Source organism: Pipra filicauda, unplaced genomic scaffold (genome assembly GCF_003945595.2).
Source record: "Pipra filicauda isolate LSUMZ 115617 unplaced genomic scaffold, ASM394559v2 scaffold286_size1242794_pilon, whole genome shotgun sequence".
In the NCBI taxonomy this organism is placed as follows: domain Eukaryota; kingdom Metazoa; phylum Chordata; class Aves; order Passeriformes; family Pipridae; genus Pipra; species Pipra filicauda.
The window spans coordinates 874,256-892,383 of record NW_024104405.1 but is presented as its reverse complement, the minus strand read 5'-3'; the positions used below and the strand labels follow the sequence as shown (position 1 = coordinate 892,383).

The following is an 18,128-nucleotide window of genomic DNA, read 5'->3' as shown; positions in this document are numbered from 1 at the left end:
TTTCTTTTTTTTTTTTTTTTTTTTTTTAAATTTTTATTTCTAACTTTGGAAAATCATGCCTAACTCAGAATTCTTCTGGCAGTGGTTTGGGCTGACGGGAGGGGAGGGTGGGGATGTCCAGCATGCTTGTATGTATATTTCAGAACCTTTTTTAAATGTAAAAGCTGTACATTTCTGGGGAGTTCTGAAGTTCTTTTTTTTTTTTTTTATTTCTTTTTTTGGTTTTGGTTTTGGTTTTTTTTTTTTTGGGTTGTTTTTTTTTTTTTTCGCTGAGCATTTTGCAGTGAGCTTCTTTTATATATAGCCGACAATTTGAAAGAAAACAAAAAAAAAAAATGTGAAGTTCATTTTAAATCTACAGTATATCGCTGGTACAATACACTAAGAAAAAAGACTTTGATAAAAAGAAACAATAATAATAAAAGACCTCCATTTTAAATGTCATTCATATATACCTTGTGGATGAGAGCTATATACTTTTACACACTTTTTTAGATGAATAAATTATTGAATTACTGAAACTGTTGGTGGAGTTTTCTTCTTGGGGGGTACCGAGCTCGGAGGTTCCAGCATTCCCTGGCGAGGTGCAGCTCCATGGGACAGGAATGGAGCTGGGATTAAATGTTTCAGTTAAATGTTTGAAACTGTGCTGAGGGGAAATTCGATGTCAGTGCTGAGATGAGCAGTAAAATCCAGCCCGAGGGGGTGGGTGGGAGCAGCCTGGGATAATCCAGCCTTTCCATGAGCAGTTCCAAACACAGGAACTTCCCCAGCTCTGGAGGAACTTCTGTGTGCTGCAGGTGAGTCTCTGACAGGAGGTGGCAGTGGCACATCGGGCCTGGCCGTGCCCCCTCCCTGCCCAGGGACAGGGACATTCCCAGCATCAGACCCGCCCGCTGTTCCCAGAAAAGCTGTGGAATCCCCATCCTGGAGGAGCTGAAGACTCAGTGGAGCCATCATTGAGCAGCAGTTCTTGGGGTGTCTGTGCAGGGCCAGGGGTTGGGCTCGATGATCCTTGTGGGTCCCTTCCAGCTCTGGATGCTCTGGGATAATTGTGCCTGCTGTGGGCAGGGCCTGGTTGGACTGCTGGACCCAGGAGGTCCCTTCAGACCAGGACACTTTGGGTTTACAGGGTCATTTCTGAACACAGACAGGCAAAAATAACACTCAGTGAACAACCAGAGCCCCCAGGGCTGCTCCTAAACGGGACCAGAGACCTGTTCCATGTTCAGCTCCCATAGGAATAGTTTTGGGAAAAACTTAGGGCTGAATCTTCAGATAAGGTCTCATTTTCTGTACTTCAAGAAATTACAAACCTGTGACCTTCCTAAGCACATTTTAAATACTCTGAAATTTTTCCCTTTCCATCCTTAATTGTGGTGCCACCCCCCAGCTGTGGCTGTCCCAGGATGCAGGAGGGATCCAGCTGTGGCCATCCTGGGTTGTGGGGGGATCCAGCTGTGACCATCCCGGGATGCAGGAGGGATCCAGCTGTGACCATCCTGGGATGTGGGGGGATCAAGCTGTGACCATCCCGGGATGCAGGAGGGATCCAGCTGTGACCATCCTGGGATGTGGGGGGATCAAGCTGTGGCCATCCTGGGATGCAGGAGGGATCCAGCTGTGGCCATCCTGGGATGTGGGGGGATCCAGCTGTGGCCATCCTGGGATGCAGGAGGGATCCAGCTGTGGCCATGCTGGGATGCAGGAGGGATCCAGCTGTGACCATCCTGGGATGCAGGAGGGATCCAGCTGTGGCCATCCTGGGATGCAGGAAGGATCCTGCTGTGACCATCCCGGGATGCAGGAGGGATCCAACTGTGGCCATCCTGGGATGTGGGAGGGATCCAGCTGTGGCCATGCTGGGATGTGGGGGGATCCAGCTGTGGCCATCCTGGGATGTGGGAGGGATCCAGCTGTGGCCATGCTGGGATGTGGGGGGATCCAGCTGTGACCATCCTGGGATGCAGGAGGGATCCAGCTGTGACCATCCTGGGATGTGAGGGAGATCCAGCTGTGGCCATCCTGGGATGCAGGAGGGAGCCTTCTGTTACACCAGTGCTGGCTGAGGGAGTTTCTGCAGACCCAAATTCCTTTCCAGCTGATCTTCACAGCTCCCTCCCTTGCAGAGTATCCTAAAGGAACTCCTTTTCCATGAGGAGCTGGAGCCCACAGGTGCACCCAGTGATGGGGTGCAGGAATTGCCACTCTGTTCCGTGGGTTTGGGGTTTCCTCTGTAGTTGTTAATTCCAGTCCACTTGAATTTTGGTGCATCTTATTTCTGAATTCAGATAGTTACACAATACTCCCTAAGATTTTTCCTTTTTTTTTTTTTTTTTTTCCTTAACTTTTAAGTTTGTATCTTTTAGTCCACTTTCCTTTTGGTAAATTGTGGTACTAAATGACACTGTACCATTCCCTTGTGTAAGTTCCCACAGAACAGCTGCACTTTGGTCTTCCCCTGTGAGTGCTGTGAGTACCTGGAATCCCTGCACTTGTTAAGTGGAGATTACTTTGTGGCTAATTTATTGGCTTTAAAGACAAAACTACAGACTAAATGTTCCATGAGGACTGTAAGGAAGAACTGAAAACACTGAAATCTCAGTTGATTCATAAGAATAATGGAATATTTATGACACTGGGTGCAGTACTGTGGTGATGGGCCCTTCAATACCAATAAAGAAAATGTTTTTAAAGATCAGGCTGACATTAAACTGCTTTTCCTCTCTCAGCTGCCACTTCTATTTTTGACAAAATGTTGTGGCCACCTGAAAACCGTTTCAGCACATGTAGAAAGCAGCAGAAATCATGAAGTAAACATGAGGTTTATGGCCAGTCTCTCACCATTTGCAGTGGAACTGGAAACAGCCCTGAGATCCCCAAACAGGAAGTCTTTGGTCTCTAACAACAAAGCAGGATTTATAAAATTGTGCAGCTTCCACTTCCCTATTTTGACACTGACCCTTAACCCTCAGCCCCAGGTTTCTGTGGCAGCCCCTGGTTTGTGCTCTGCTGGCTGTTCCCTGACCAGGTATCGAAGCAGGAGTCCCAGGGGGCTTCCCAGGGGACATGGAAACCTCAGGGCTGTTCTGCTGAAACCTGAAATACCCTTCAAAGGCCTGGGAGAAGGTGCCACCAGTCTGGGTGTGAGGCCAGCTCTGAATGCCCTGAGCTGTCCGTGGGTGAGACCCGACCTGAGCCCTGCTCCAGGCTGAGACCATTCCACGTGTGGCAGCTCTGCCTCTGCTTCCAGACAGTGTAACCAGGGATGAGCATACCCAAGAGAGCTCACAGAAGCTAAAACCATAGAATATATGCTGGTTTATCTGATAAACATGAGCTTTTCTTGCTTAGTGAAACCTTTCAGAATTAGGATTTTAAAAAGCTTCCCCCAGGGCCCCTTTGCAGCAGGGACACGGGAACTGCTGGGAACTCTTCCTACAAGAATGTCTTTCATGGTCCTGCAACACCTGCCAGAATTCCCTGGCTCCCCCTGTTTGCTCCACAGAGCCTGGGCCCCAAAGCCAGGCTCTCCTTTCAGTTCTGAACCCACCCTCTGGTACCCAGCCACCTCCTCTGCCTTCCCATCCCAGGAACTGAGGGTCTTTCCTGCCTCACACACCCCTTTTGCTGTGGGACAGACATTCCACTCCAGACAGACCTGCTCCTGCAGGATCTTTGCCATCTACAGAGCACCATCAGCTCCTTCCCAGGCAGGGATGCTCATCCAGCTGGGTCCTTTTAGGGGACACAGAGAGGCCAGCAGAGAGCTGACACAGCCCACGTGGCAGCCAGGGCAGGCCTGGGGCCTTCACAAACCGAATTTATTTTCCTTACACAGTAAATTGGACGTATGTTTAAAAAAACTCCTACCAGCCTGACGCTCTCTTTGTTTTTATTTAAATATTTTGCCATTGGGAAAATGTCAGGCTGGGCTAAACCTAGGAACAAACTACATCCTCAAATGCATTGCTGCTACTGGGAGTGTTTTGAGAACTTCCTGCCAACAGAATCCCCATTAAAAAAGGATCACACAGCCCTGCAGGAAAACCTCACGGGTTCCTGTAATTCTGTAAAACCCAATCCCACTGATGAAAAAATCCCAAAGCAAGACTTTTTTGCCCTTGCAGCTGGGTGAATACTGTAAGAATTCTTTTTAAGCCAACCTTTTTTTCAGTTATACGTGATTTCCTGCGGTCAGTGGCAGCTGTGACATGTCACATTAATCACATCTGTGCCACCTTTGCGGGATTGTCCTTACGGATAACCAGAAGCCACATCCCTGGTCTTCCAGCAGGGGTCACGTTTTGATGGCAAATGAAACTCCAGCTTCTTCCTAGACCGGGCTTTTAAAAAACCCAAATTAAAGCGCTCACAGCTCCAGAGCTGGACCGTTAAAGGTCAACCACGCGAGCAGGTGTGGGTTCAGCGGTCAAAGCCTCCACCCCACTTGTAATCAGCGGCGGGGGTCATTTCATTAGTGCCTGGGGACAAGACACGCCGGGGAGGCAGGTGAGGGGTAAGGTGCGTATGGCAGGGCAGGGATTGTTAATCCCGGCAGGGTAATGGCCCGTGGAAGTGCTAAAAGAGGGGGCTGGAGCAGCTCCCCGAGCCGCCGGGTTCGGCAGCGTTTGGGAGTTCACGGTAATTGCGCTGGTTTTTGTTTCCCCCTTCAAAGGCTGGAGCGTGTGTCCGGCTGCAGGGACACACCTGCTGCACCCGGGAGAGAGGGAAGGGAGAGGGACGGACCTGCGCGGGGACACGCAACAGCAGCGCTCAGCCCGGCCTCAGGGTGACTTTAGCCATAAAAACCAGGGAGCCCGAGTGGAAAACAACTCGTTCTTCAGCGTGGGCCTGTCCACCAAGGGCCTTGTTCTCTGCTGCAGCAGGGACAGAGGACACCCCTCTCTTGCCGTCAGCAGTGGAGCTGCAGATCCCCCCAGCACTTTTGTGCCCTTTGTACTTTGTGTTGCTACTTGGTTTTTTATGTTGGGCCTTTCTGCTGGTGAAACGTTGCTTTTATGTAAAGAAATATCCCACTCGAGTGAACATCCAACACCCTTTCCACAAGTACAGCACCTCCCCTCCCTGAACAATTTCAGCCAGAAGCCAAGAGAACGTAGACACTCATTTTCCCAGAATATCTGTGCTTTGTTCAGTTATTAAGGCAGTTTGGATGGCTGAGTCCACAGAGAGCACAAACCCTTTGCTGCAGATTCTTGATCAGGGGTGGGGGGGATGTGGGGTGACCTCTGTCACAGGTGCACAACTCCCATGTGCAGCCTCTCCAGCCCAGTTCCCTGTTCCTGTGGACACTGGCAGCCCAGGGTGCCCGGGAGGTGAGGGGCACTGGCACTGTGTTAATGCATAACCTCGGAGTGCCCCGGGCCAAGCACTTATGGAATGGAGCTGCTGTTCCAATTTGCTGGGCAGCCACTCTCCAGCCCTTCAGCCTCCTCAGCAATGGGTTTGCAGTTATTAAGGGTGCAGTTATACAGAACAACAGCTCCAGATTTAATAAGCAAGTAAGGAAGGCACATTAAAGGGACTGGGTGGAGAGGAAAGAGCTAAACTCTAATTCTAAACCTGCCCAAACTGATGTGTGATTTGAGGCAAATCTTTGGCTTTGCTGCTCCCCTTGTCTGTGTAACAATTAATGGCGCTGACACATTGTCTGGAGCTCTGGTTCATAGTAAGGGAAAGACTCTCAGCAGAACGCAGAGCATTAGTTTGCAAACTTTGGTCAAGGTGATAAAAAATTATCCAGGACAACGAAAGCTAAAACTTCCAGCAAAGACTTACAGAGAGATCCCAGAGTGCTGCGGAACTGGCCAATAAAATGTCAGAAGGAATTCATAGTGACGCCCAAAAAACTTAAAGAAAATGATGCCAAACACATAGATGTGGAACTGCCTCTAAACTGAGATATCCTAAGATATCCTAAGATAAATTTATCCTGAGATAAGTTAGGATGTAACATTCAAAAGATCTCATAGTCGCTGTAGGTATTTCCATGAATAAAAATAGCACAATGCCTTTGAAAAATTAACTGTGAGGACATAAAGAGAGAGAAAAAGAGTAAAACAGGAATCACAGTCAAGCCACTGCACACACCCAGCTTCCCTGGGCCTTCTGGATGTTCCTGGGTCCATCCAGGCACAGACAGGGTGGAACAGAACTGCAAAGGTACAGAGAAGGATGACAAAATATGATTGAAGACTTGGAATGCCCATAACAAAAAAGACTAAACAGGTCAGCACCATTCACTCCAGCAAAAAGGAAGTGGGAAAGTGGGATGTCTGAGCCAAAAATGAGCAGAGCAGGTGTGTGGTGATGCCACTGAAGCAGCCCAAGCCCAGCCCTGTTCTGCTTTTCCCATGTCCTCACACCTCAGGACACAGCTCCTGGTGACAAATCCCCTCTGGAACCCACGGGATCGAGTCATCACTTGCACACTGCCAGAACTTCCCTGCCAGAAATGACAGGTTGGTGACAGGCAGGGCCAGCACCTTCACCTCCTCCTCCCAGGTGCACCGAGGGCTCCTCTGGCTGTGCTGCAGGTAACAGTGCCGGGGGCCCAGCAGGTTTTTATTAACGAGCTGCTCTCCTCATTCCCGACCCAGCATGTCCGAGGAGCTTGGCTGAAATTGTAGCATCGTTAACACCCCATCAATGCTGTGTGAAACACGCCCGTAGGCCAAGGCTGGGGGAGTATCCATCTGGAATCCATCCCTGGCATGGATCAAAGTCTCAGGAGAGCCTGTCCCTGGACATTCGGGAGACTCTGCTGTGGGGAGAGGAGCCCTGCAGGAGTCCCGAGCACTCGAGACATCTGATCAGATCTGGCTGCCAGCAGCCCAACCTCTGTCCTTGGATTCTGCTCTGCAGAGGAGAACGTCCCTTTGCAAAGGGACCTCGCTCATCTTTGACCAGCAGGAGCCAGGTGACCCCTCACTGCTTTGCAAGGTGAAACAAGGGTGAAGCTTCCAGCAAGGAGCAAGTCCCAGCTGAAGGGGAAAACTCTGAACTCTTGCAATTAATCTGAGGAGGAAGCAGAAGAGCAGACATTCAGCAGCTGGCTGGACTGAGGAGCAAATCAGTGCAGAGATGGGATGGGGAATGAAGACATTCCTATACAAAAGCTCTGCTTTGTTCCTGTCATACTTTGTGTCGAGGCATCAGGGAAGGAACTGTAAAATTTAGGACAATTTTTTTCAGAGTCCCAGGCCCTGGCCCTGCCTGACTGATAAAAATTGCAGGCCATAAATGTATCACATCTGTAATGCACATCTCAGGGCATTCAGGGCCTGCACCAAGCACACTAACCCAGCTGGGAACAGGACACCGTGCCCAGTTCTCCTTACTGGCCTGGACCACATCCTGCACTTCTCCAGAGATGTGGGGTTTCCACTGAGCAGAGCAGTGCAGAGGAGGTTTCATTTGGGATGGTGCCTGATAAGTTCCCACACAGCAGGGTGGCTGAAGGCTGAATTATCTCCTTCAGAGCAGCGAAGGACTGATATGCTTGAACTCTGTGAGGCTGGAGTTACTCAAACACCTCCTCTGACTTCAAGACTTTGGAAATAAATCAGAAGGGGGCTGATTAATGCCAAGCTCACACCCCGCTCCCCCTAAAGGCTCCAGAATTCAGGCATGGCATCCTTTGATCCAAGAGAAGACCTTGCAGTTGTATCTGTTGTGCCTGTCTCTCAACTAATGGACTCCTTTTCCCAGAGATTTTAACTCTGGCAGGACTTGGCCCTCAGCACATATCAATTGATGTATAGTGCTTGTCGGGACACATTTGGACCAGTTCTGATGCTCTGCCCCTTTCTTCTCTCCCCTGCTTTCCAAATAGCCATCCCTGACTGTTTACTTTGGCAACGCCTGCAAAAAAAAATGGTCTCAATGAAAAGGAAAAATCCATTAGGAAAAGCCAGCTGAGTGCTAAAAGGCCCCTAATCAGTAGAAAGTTTAAAGAGCACCGCTCTGAGAGAGGCTGTGGTGCCTTTCCAACACCTTCCCAGCAATGTGTGAGGCAAAGACATGTCAGAGTGAAGCCCCAAACACAGGCACTGTGCCAGAGGAGCTGCTTTCCTTAGGGCTGAGGGGAGCGCGTGTGTCCGGGTGGGTGGTGAGGAGGGAGCTGCTCGTGTAGGAACAGCTCCATCACAGCAAACAACTGCACCCAAATGTGTAAGGTTTCACCCAGCTGGTCACAGCACACGGCCCTGGCTGCTCCCAGCCAAAGGAGAAGTTTATCTGCAGCTCAGGATTACAACTTGACCGAAGCCAGGGCTTGGATTTTCAGGGCCGGGGAAGGTCAGAGTAAGGGGATCTCACAGAGCCAGCTGGGGCAGCAAAGCAGTGCTGGGAGAGGATCTGCTGCTGTGGAGAAAGAAATGGCCTCAAAGTACTGTCTTCTTGTTGTCTGAAACTCTGAATTCAGCCAGGAGCTGGAGAAGGCAAGGAATACAGCTCAAGCTAAAATGCAGCTGCCCAAGAAACACCTCTGAGCTACTGGTCCCAACTGAGAGATGATGGTTCCCTTCAGCTACGAGGCAGCCAATGCTCCAGGCTGGGTAGACTGCCCTGCTTTGGGTTGAAAATCTGTACTTCAGACACCATCACCTAACATTTCACAAGGTCACCAAACTACAGAGTTCAAAGCATCACACAGAAGCCAACAAACCACTCCTTTCAGTCCCCCTACGAAGAAGAAAGTTGCATGTTTTTCTTTCAGGGAGTGATCAAAATATTTGTAAAGAATCTGTTGCTCTATGAATTGTTTTTTTAAAGCTTGATAGAAACAGTCAGGGTTGGGTTTAGCTCCTTCTCCTTCATCTTCTGGAGGTTTTAATTCAGCGTGTGAGGGAACTCAGGCACAATTTCCCTCTAGCAAGTCTATACCACTGAAGTGTGTGTACACTGCAGTACCACAGGTGAGCTGTTATCTGTCACCAGGCCATGTAGAACCCTCCAGTATGTACAAAATTCTAAGACACAGCTAAAAAAAACACAACAGTAATTGAAATTATGTTGGGCTACATATAAAGCCATTCAGGAGGCACAAGTGCCATTGTATAAATATGAGTCTTTCAAAGTCTGGGGACAAACAAGCTTCCTCCTTTGATCTATCTGGAAACTTTAAACTTCAGTGAAGGGAAATTAGAAGTCCTATATTGTTTTGGGATATTCCATGAAGATTATCAGAGGGCTGGAGCCCCTCTGCTCTGGAGCCAGGCTGGGAGAGCTGGGGGGGTTCACCTGGAGGAGAGAAGGCTCCAGGGAGAGCTGAGAGCCCCTTGCAGGGCCTAAAGGGGCTCCAGGAGAGCTGGAGAGGGACTGGGGACAAGGGATGGAGGGACAGGACACAGGGAATGGCTTCCCACTGCCAGAGGGCAGGGAGAGATGGGAGATTGGGAAGGAATTCCTGGCTGTGAGGGTGGGGAGGCCCTGGCACAGGATCCCTGGAAGTGTCCAAGGCCAGGTTGGAGGGGGCTTGGAGCAGCCTGGGCTAGTGGGAGGTGTCCCTGCCCATGGCAGGGGGTGGGATGAGATGATCTTTAAGGTCCCTTCCAACCCAAACCACTGGGGGATTCAAAGTGTCTTAATGTCAACTTTTAAGAATCTTGCATTTTACAGGAAAGCAAAAAGCCATTTTTGGTACTCTTAGAAGACTTCCCATAACTCCACAACCAGCAGGTATCCTGGGCCTTCCCAAGGGATCCTGGACTGCTGGCACAGTGTGGACAGGCTGCCATAGTAAACCAGCCCCACTTGGGCAAAGCTCGTCCCCCTTCGATTATCTTGATTAATTCAGTGCTTTCACCTGTCTCTGCCCTCGGCCAGCCCTGAATTCCCACCTGTGTCTCCTGCTGACCAATCCCAGCAGCCTTCCAGGTCCCCACAGGTGACAGAGATGCACCCACCCGCCCTCCTTCCTACCTACAGAAGCCTCATATAAGACCTTCATGGAGAGCCTGTGAGGTTTTTTTGTTTGGTTGTTTTTTTTGAAAAGATGTTTGGAGGTTTCCAAGCTGTTTCAGGAGCTGTTACCAATCCCTGGGGTCACTCTCCACCTACAGAAGTCTGCAAGGTAAGAGGACTTCTTTTGTAATGATAAACTCTTTGTGTATGTGTTGCTGTGTTGGTGTTTTTTCTGCTGTGCTCCCTGGTGGTTTGGTTTATTTCGTGTCTTTATTTGGAAGGACATGTGCAGATAAAGATGTTTCCTGGCAAGCTGCTGGGTTTTTTTGCCTGGTGTTGGCTGTTTTGAGGACATGTGCTTGTTCTGGTTGGGTTGCAGTTCTCTGGCTGCACAGGTTAGGTTTGAATTTGGCTGTGAATATGGTCAGGTTTGTGTTGGGTTGTTTTATAACAGGCTGTAGTGACTGCTTATATCTCTCCAGAAGGAGCTCAACAAATAATTTACATTGTCTATACCCCCATCTTACAATCAATAGCAGATATTACTCTAATTTCTGTTGCTCAGGAAGTCTGAAAAGCTTAATCAGTAGTGGTGAGCTAAACTTTGATTCACAGGCCTATGTTTGTTACTGTTCTCTGTGCTCTCTTTTCTTATCTTCACTGTAAGAAAATCAGCTCTTGGGATAAGTATTTGTTCTTCATCCTTAAGAGATTGAAATTTCAGTAGTAGGTAGAAATTTTCAGTAATAGATTGAATTTTCTAGTAAAAACTTTGTTGCTAGGAAGGACTTGCTGAAGGGCTGGTGGTGCATTTAATGACAGCAGTGCTGCCTGCATGGCAGGGAGACAGGAGAGAGAGGCCAATCCTGAGTGCTGTGACAGGACATCTTCTGTCCTACTTGACACCTACTCTGTGTTTCCGACATGCTTTCGAGTGCCTCCCCTCTAATAACCACAAACCTGTGAAGCACTTGGCGTTCTGCAATGCTTGAGAGATGCACTGAAAGGGATGTATAGCAGGAGACATGATTAGATTTTATGCAGAATTAATGGAGGTGAGGTTTAGGCAGAAAAATGTGTGCTTTCATTTTCTGTTGGTTTGGCTTTGTTGGGTTTTATCCCCTAATTTTTCCACGTTGAGGTTTCAGTGCTGCTGAACTCGTGACTTGTCTCTGACTAGGATCGAGGTGTTCCTTTCCCTCCCCAGCTGCGGGTAGGCAGTGACAGTGCTCCAACCACCATCCCTGTAGCTCTCCCGGCCAAGTTCAGCCGAGGATCTGTCACTTGGGCAGAGAGTCTGGGAGCCTGAACGATTTGCAGCTCCTGAACGTCTCTGGAAGAACGAGGGTCATAAAAGCCCTTCTGAATGGGCACTTTACTGACAGCGCTCACCTTTAATGGCCTTTTTGTGAAGTTACAGCTTGGCTTTTAGGCCCTTTTTGCAATTCATCACTTAATCCATACGTGCTCCCTGGGCCAAGAGCCGGACAATGGGGCCCACTGTGTCTGGTTTTGTTATGGAGCAGCCGGAGTGGCTTTTAACTAAAACAATGTATCTGCAGGAGAAAAACGTATTCACCTTGAATTCCCAGCGGATCCAACTTACTTAAGGCAGCTCTGCAGACACTGGTGTGTGCAATCAATGAAATCAAAACTGAAGCCCTGGAAGTATGGCAGAAAGGAGTAGGAATGTATATGCCTTTGCATGTATAAAATATGAGGGGAGGAAATGTGCAGGGAGGAAGGAAACAACTTGCAGCGAGCTCTGGAAAAAGACCATTTTTTTCTGATATGAAGTTTTTCATGATTAAATATAAGGGTATATTAGATTGGCAGATCAGGACTGTTACATAGCCCTGGAAACAGCTGGGGGCCCTTCTAAAGGCCCTTTCGAAAATTATGTGTCTTCTGGGACAGATCAGTCCTGTAATCCATTCGTCACTTCCTTTTAGGAATTGGAGGTGAAAAGATGGTAAAAGTGATCCCCCTGAACAGTGCTGCTGCACTGAGTTACCTGGGAACATGTTAAGTCCAGGGTGGCAAAACAGGGGGAGCCCAAACCCTGCTGGGACTTGGAATACATCCATCTAACCTGCCTAACTCTGCAGCTTCCAGACACAGGTGGAAAAGGGGTCTGCACACCCTTGGAGGGGGGAAAGGGGAAGGATTCCTTCTCTAGGCACCAAGGAAGTGTGGTACCTTCTGGCACTGCTGCCCATCTTTAACAGACACCAGTAATCCGTGATCACAGGATGGTTTGGGCTGGAAGGGATCTTAAAGCTCCTCTCATTCCAACCCCCAGCCATTGGCAGGACACCTTCCACTGGCCCGGGTTGCTCAGAGCTCCATCCAGCCTGGTCAGCCTTGGCAGAAGCCTTCACCTACAGGAGGGAGCACCTCACTGAGGTCTGCTTGTGATCCCACATGTGCTTCCTCTTTCCAGGGTGCTGACTACTGTGAATCCAATGGGAGCAGGGATACCTGGTACAGGGAGGGACTGGGATTTGGGGTGGTGGGGGAGGATTAGTATCTACATCATCACCTTTTGGCCCTCAAATGAGAGCACTTGGCACAGGGTAATCTTTATTTCCCCAAAACCTGAGCTGTCAAATTAAGATTATTTTTTTAAATGAGATGAGATTTTTGGCTCAGGTTCCAGTTAAGCTAGTGTGGAAAGCTACGCATTTCTGGAGGTTTCTAGCAGCACTTCAAAAGACTAAAGTCGAGTCCCTAGAAAGCCAGCAGGGAACACTATACCCACCCATTGAATTTATCCCACTCTAATTTGGCTCTAGGCACCTAAAGTAGACACAAATTTGGCAGTCTAATAAGTGGGTGGCCAGTCCAATACTTTATAGAGTAGCAACCATTGACCTCAGTTAATTTTCTTTCAACAGTTGATCTCTTTCTACACTCATTCCAGCCACGTCCTGATTTTTATCAGGCCTTCAAGTCTTCCAAAGAATCCCTCTCAGAAAGTGAAGCAGAACACATTCCCCTCCTTGACTTAAATGTGTAAGTGAAACCAAATCAGGCAACAAGAAATGGGCAACAGTGGCATTTGCCCGTGGGGCCTGGAGCCGAAGGCCTGTGTGCAGTGGGGCTGCTGAAGCATTAGCTCCATTTGCTTTTTGTCTCTCAGCCCCCCACACCTGCCTGCCATTTAGCTGCCTCTGAAGGCTGGCCAAGGGACAGCAGATCAAATAATAAAAGCCACATTGAAGCAGTGTTTCAGCTGCAACAGTATGAGTGGAGGCGAGATGGGGCTTGGAAAAGGCTCCCTGTAAAAGAGCCCACACGTACATGTGAGAAGGTCATTAACTCGTGCCTTGTGCTATCTTTGCAGTCTCCGCTCCCTCTCTCTCAATTATTACATCAGAAGGAAATGAGAGAGCACTTTGCCAAATACTAATGGACTTGATGTTTTCATAATCTCAAGTGCACAACAATCAGAGCTGTTTATTTTCCAAAGAAGATGGGAACCAGGGGAGGAGGCTGAAGACTGTGCCATTCTGTTAAGGAGGGGGGGAAAAACCCTTATGGAGGAGAGCTGAGACTGAAAAATAAGCATCTAGGAACACTCATTTCTGGGATAAAGGTAGTGAGAGTGGCCAGATACTGTCCTGTCCTGTGCTCACCGACAGCACAGGCCCAAGCTTGCAAAACACTTCAGAATCCCATTTCAGCTTGACTTCAGAAGCTTTAATCTGCTTTCTGTATGTCTGAATGTAATGATGCTGCTCCATATTTGTCACTGAAGAGTAGCTGGAAGCATTCCTGGGTGAAATGTGGTGCTGAGGGGGCAGAGGATGTGACTGAGCTGACAGGAGGGGTCAGTGCTGTTTGCTGTTCTCAGCAGCCAGTTTCCCCACACCTTGAGCCTGTGTGAAATCCCAGGGCCTCTTTACAAAGGGTCCTCAGTAGGGTCCTTGTGCACCCTTACATTTGTGTTGGGGTACAAATACCGGAGTTCCCCCACGGAGCCAACTGGGACTGTGAGGTTTCTGAGCTGCTGGAGCCACCAGGCTGTTCCCCCTGGGGAAGGATTGACTTCTCTTTGGGATGTGATTCAGGAGCTATGGAGGACTTTTTTTTTTTTTTTCACTAAGTGCAGCCCAAGTCATCAATAGGAAGATAAAGACACTTCATGTTCTTTCCTTGCTGCTCAGAATTTGGGAGCTTCTGCCTTTGACAGGGGCCTTAAAATCTCAGTCCTCATTAGAGCAGAACAGACACCATTAACTGGAATGTACACAGGGCTGGTGTGGAAGTGATTTACAAGTGAATTTTCAAAGGGCATCTTGCATTCTCACACATAACCTTTCAAAGGTCATAACCAGAAAAAAAGGCTTTGCGTAATTTGGGAGAGTGTTTGGGCTGAACTGGGACTTAAGGATGTTCCCAGTGTGTGCTTGTACTTATTTATTCCTATTATCCAATGCCAGTGTTTGTACAGGCAAGTATTCTTTGACAATTCTGCACTGGGTTAAGAAGTAATGGGGCTCTTAATTACCACTATTTAAGCATTTTTCACCCACTTGCCAGTTAGATTCCAGCTCCCTTGTGTAGCAAAGAGCTTACAGTCTTGTCTCCTATGATCTTATATTGGTGTTGCGTGTCCTGATAGTAAAACAAAGGGCCGCCTCTCTGAGGAACGAATAACACAAATGTGGAGTAGGAGAGAAGTTGCTGTCCCCGCTGCCAAAAATCCGCAGGCTGTTCGGAGATGGTGGCTGGAGCGCTGGGGGAGCGGAGCCGGGGCCGTTCTGTGCCGGCGGCTCCCGGGAGGTGTCGCCGCAGCCCAAGGCTGGCGGGGCAGGGGCGGCGCGGCCGCCCCGGGACGGGGATGCTCGGGGGGACACCGCAGTTCCAGGGCTTGGGAGCAGAGCGCTGCAGGCCTCCTTTGTGGCGCTCGGACAGGCTGAGGGCCCCGTGCAGGTCTCACTGGCACGGTCGGTTGTGAGGACTCTGCCTGGGCAGGGCTCTGCCGCCCCTGCTGCCTTCTGTGTGGCAACCTCTGCATTAAAGCCTAATAAATGTTCAAAACCAGGGGGATTTCGGACTCGGTCTGACAAAAAAAAAAAGAGTTTTTGCATACGGATGAGACCTGATAAAGAGCTGTTTTACTTATTAAAGCAGATGCATTTAAATAAGGCTTTCACTGGGGACGTGCTTGTTGTAGAATATTGGGACTGTGTCATGAGTGGAAGGCAGTGTTAGACATCTTGTGGACCATGTCATTAATTCCATGATTTTAAGGCATCATAAGTGTCACTAGACTTTAATAGGACAGTTATGTGTCACTTGTGTTTGTGGCCATTGATGGTTTGTACTTCCAAACAGTGCTTGGCCCAGTTCAACAGGGGGCCAGGACTGGCTGGTCTTGTGGTGTTTTAAGTACAAACTGGGCACCAGTGGACAATGTAGGGTGGTGACTTAGAGCCACACACAGCAGATGGAAAGGTCTTCTGTATGTCTCTGATTCAGGAATATTTTAGCATCACGCTTTAAACATGTTTTGCATCCCAAACTGTAATTATATGCTGCTGGTACATGGGAAGAGACTAATGTAGCTGGGATAGGAAGTGGTGATTATCCCCCCCACAAAACTAAACTGTGTATAGGAATACTGAATGTGGACGGGCTGCCTGAGTCACTCAGAAAAACAAAACCAAAAACAAAACAAAACCAACATCCTACACTGCAGACAAAATACTTAGAGGGAGGGAGGTAAAAAAAATCCCCTGAACAATGCAAGAAACCCACCAAAATCCTAAACCACTGGGCAATCACTCCAATCCTTCAGAGCTGATAGTTGGAAATGTACCTGAGCCACATCATGACTAGAAAATCCATCCTCCAAGAGGCAACACATTGGGATGCTCTGTGAGCCATGTGGATTCTCCCTGTGTTCCACTTCTGTGCTACTCATGAGAATCTCATGGAAATCTCCAATGAAATCTACCTTTTCCCACGTCTTGCTTGAGTATTCCTTCAATCACAATTAAGAGTTTCTTTAACAATTTCCACCCAAAATTGTATTAATGCCTCAAGCAACCCAAGGTTAGAGGATTTTCCCCCTCCATCTCTCACAGTGTATTTCTGCCCTTCACACCCCCCAGTGACCCCACCAAAGCACCTTGTTTACTGTTTGCAGATTCCTTCTCCTAAGTATTTCTGGATGCAGCATTCAGGAGTTCTCCTTCCAGGAGTTTCACTTGCATTTTTAGTGCTCTGAGATTTCTATTAACTTTGCCCCCCCCCGTTTCCTCCTGTAAGAATTCAAGTACAGAGCTCAGGCAGGTACTTGTCTCACTCTGAGCAGTGGCCAAGGGCTATTTAATGATTTGGGTTTATACAAATCACAGTGCCTGCCTGCCTAAGTACCTGTGGTATATGGTGAAAGCACAAATTCTTCTGTTAGAAACAGGTTTGTGTTTAAAATGAACCAATGTACACTTAGAACTTTGCTGAGTGAGGGCCAGGTGAAAGCTGTCCAGCCCAGGTGAGCCAGCTCCCAGCTGCCAAACCTTTCCTTCTTCCTTGGACAGAGTGTGGGGGAGTGTTAGCTTTTGGTTTTTTTTCAGAAGCAACAGCGAGGGACAGGTAGTGTTGTGGTTTCAAGCTCTTTTGCCTTCAGCTACTTTTTAGATCATAGTGAGTTTTTTACATGTTAAAATTTTCCTCCTGAAGCTTCTCATGGAGTACTGGGATTTCTGAAATATCACTGTGTGATTACTGCCCTCACCTAGGACAATTAAAAAGCCCCTAAAACCTCATTTTCACTTTTTTTTCCTATTGCATCCTCTCAATTGTGTGTGTAAAGATGCCCTAGAAATGGAACAAGTCCATCTGTTTCAATGCTGGTGACAAAAAGAGGTTAAAATTGCAAGCAACCAGTGTAATTTCTCTTGGCATTGAATGATTCTCTCACCTCTCAGGTGGTCAGGTGTCTGTACTGATCAACACCTTTGTTGCCACAGTGTTGGGCAGGGCAGGGCTCTCCTGTCCAGCACATCTGTGTCTCAGGGTTAGGATCTGCTTGCTGGGCTCACCAGGCTGTGCTTCCACTTGTGGTCCTCCTGCACCATGGGACTAAACACAGGCCTGTGGCTGTGGAGAACCCTGGGGAAAGAAGAAAAGGGTTGGTCCAGCTGTGAGACATTGGAGTTGTTCTCATAAGCTATTCCTGAATAGAAAATTGAAGTTATGGTACCTTAGAGCAGGAATGGCCTGTTGGCAAATCTTACTCTCGTTAGAGGAAAATATTTTAAATAGTCATCCCTTCCATGGAAACTTAGGAGTTTGATGGGTTTTAATTCAATTATTTTCAATGAAACTATAATTGTGGGTGAATAAAACCCACAGAAAGATTGTATATGGCTCCCCTTAAAAAGTATAAGTACAAGAGAGGAGATCTGGTAGAGAGGCATTGACAGTTAAATATTTGAAAGAAAAACATGTAATGGAAGAAAAGCAGGTCTGCTGCTTTTTGCCAGCTTTGGAACAGTGTTGTCCAGCTGCAGCATCACCCATCAGAGAAAAAAAAAAAAATATCTGAAGGTCACATTTTCAGCCTCCCGGAGCACTCGAATGTAGGGCAAGTGTTACGGGGACAGATCCAGGTCTGCTCCTCTGCGCGGCATTCTTCCTTTTGTGCATCACCATGGTAAACAGGGAGGGTTGCCAGGAGCCCGGGCGCATTGTTTGTCTCGCTCCCTCCTCCGCTCTCCCCCTCCCTCCCCAAATGCTTTCTCGGTGATTAGTTACTGAGTGGAAGGGGCTCCAGTTACGGCGCAGCCTGCCATCCCTCCCCGCTTCGCTGCAACTAATATCCCACCTGCGATGATAAGGTTTAAACTTGTTTAATCTCCCGGCTTAGCCGTGGTGTTTTAATATTTTTAAAATGGTTGTTTCAGAAAGAGAGGGATTTAAACAGGTTTTGAATAAATAATAAAAGCCCTTCTCACAGGTTGCAATGCAGGCCGGGAGGCATGAACCATTTTCATCAGGTCAGGTTTCACGTTGGGTTATCCCAAGGTGGCCTGACTTTGTGGCCACGGATTTACAATGAAACAGTCAGATGCAAAGCAGTTTATGGAGGAGAAACTGCTTCAATAATGCATTTCCTGCTCAGCAAACAGCAGATACAATGACATTCACGGGGAATGGGAACGAAGTCTCGCAGGAAAGGAACC

At 48.2% G+C, this 18,128-nt stretch overlaps 1 long non-coding RNA gene across 2 annotated transcripts in view; it reads right to left on the bottom strand.

Annotated features, from left to right (window-relative positions):
- The window catches only part of LOC120323558, a 60,145-nt gene that overhangs the window by 7,165 nt on the left and 34,852 nt on the right, over positions 1-18,128 (bottom strand). For both annotated transcript variants that reach the window (XR_005564107.1, XR_005564108.1), the window contains exon 3: positions 16,865-17,055. This is a non-coding gene — a long non-coding RNA (uncharacterized LOC120323558). The remainder of the gene's footprint in view (positions 1-16,864; positions 17,056-18,128) is intronic.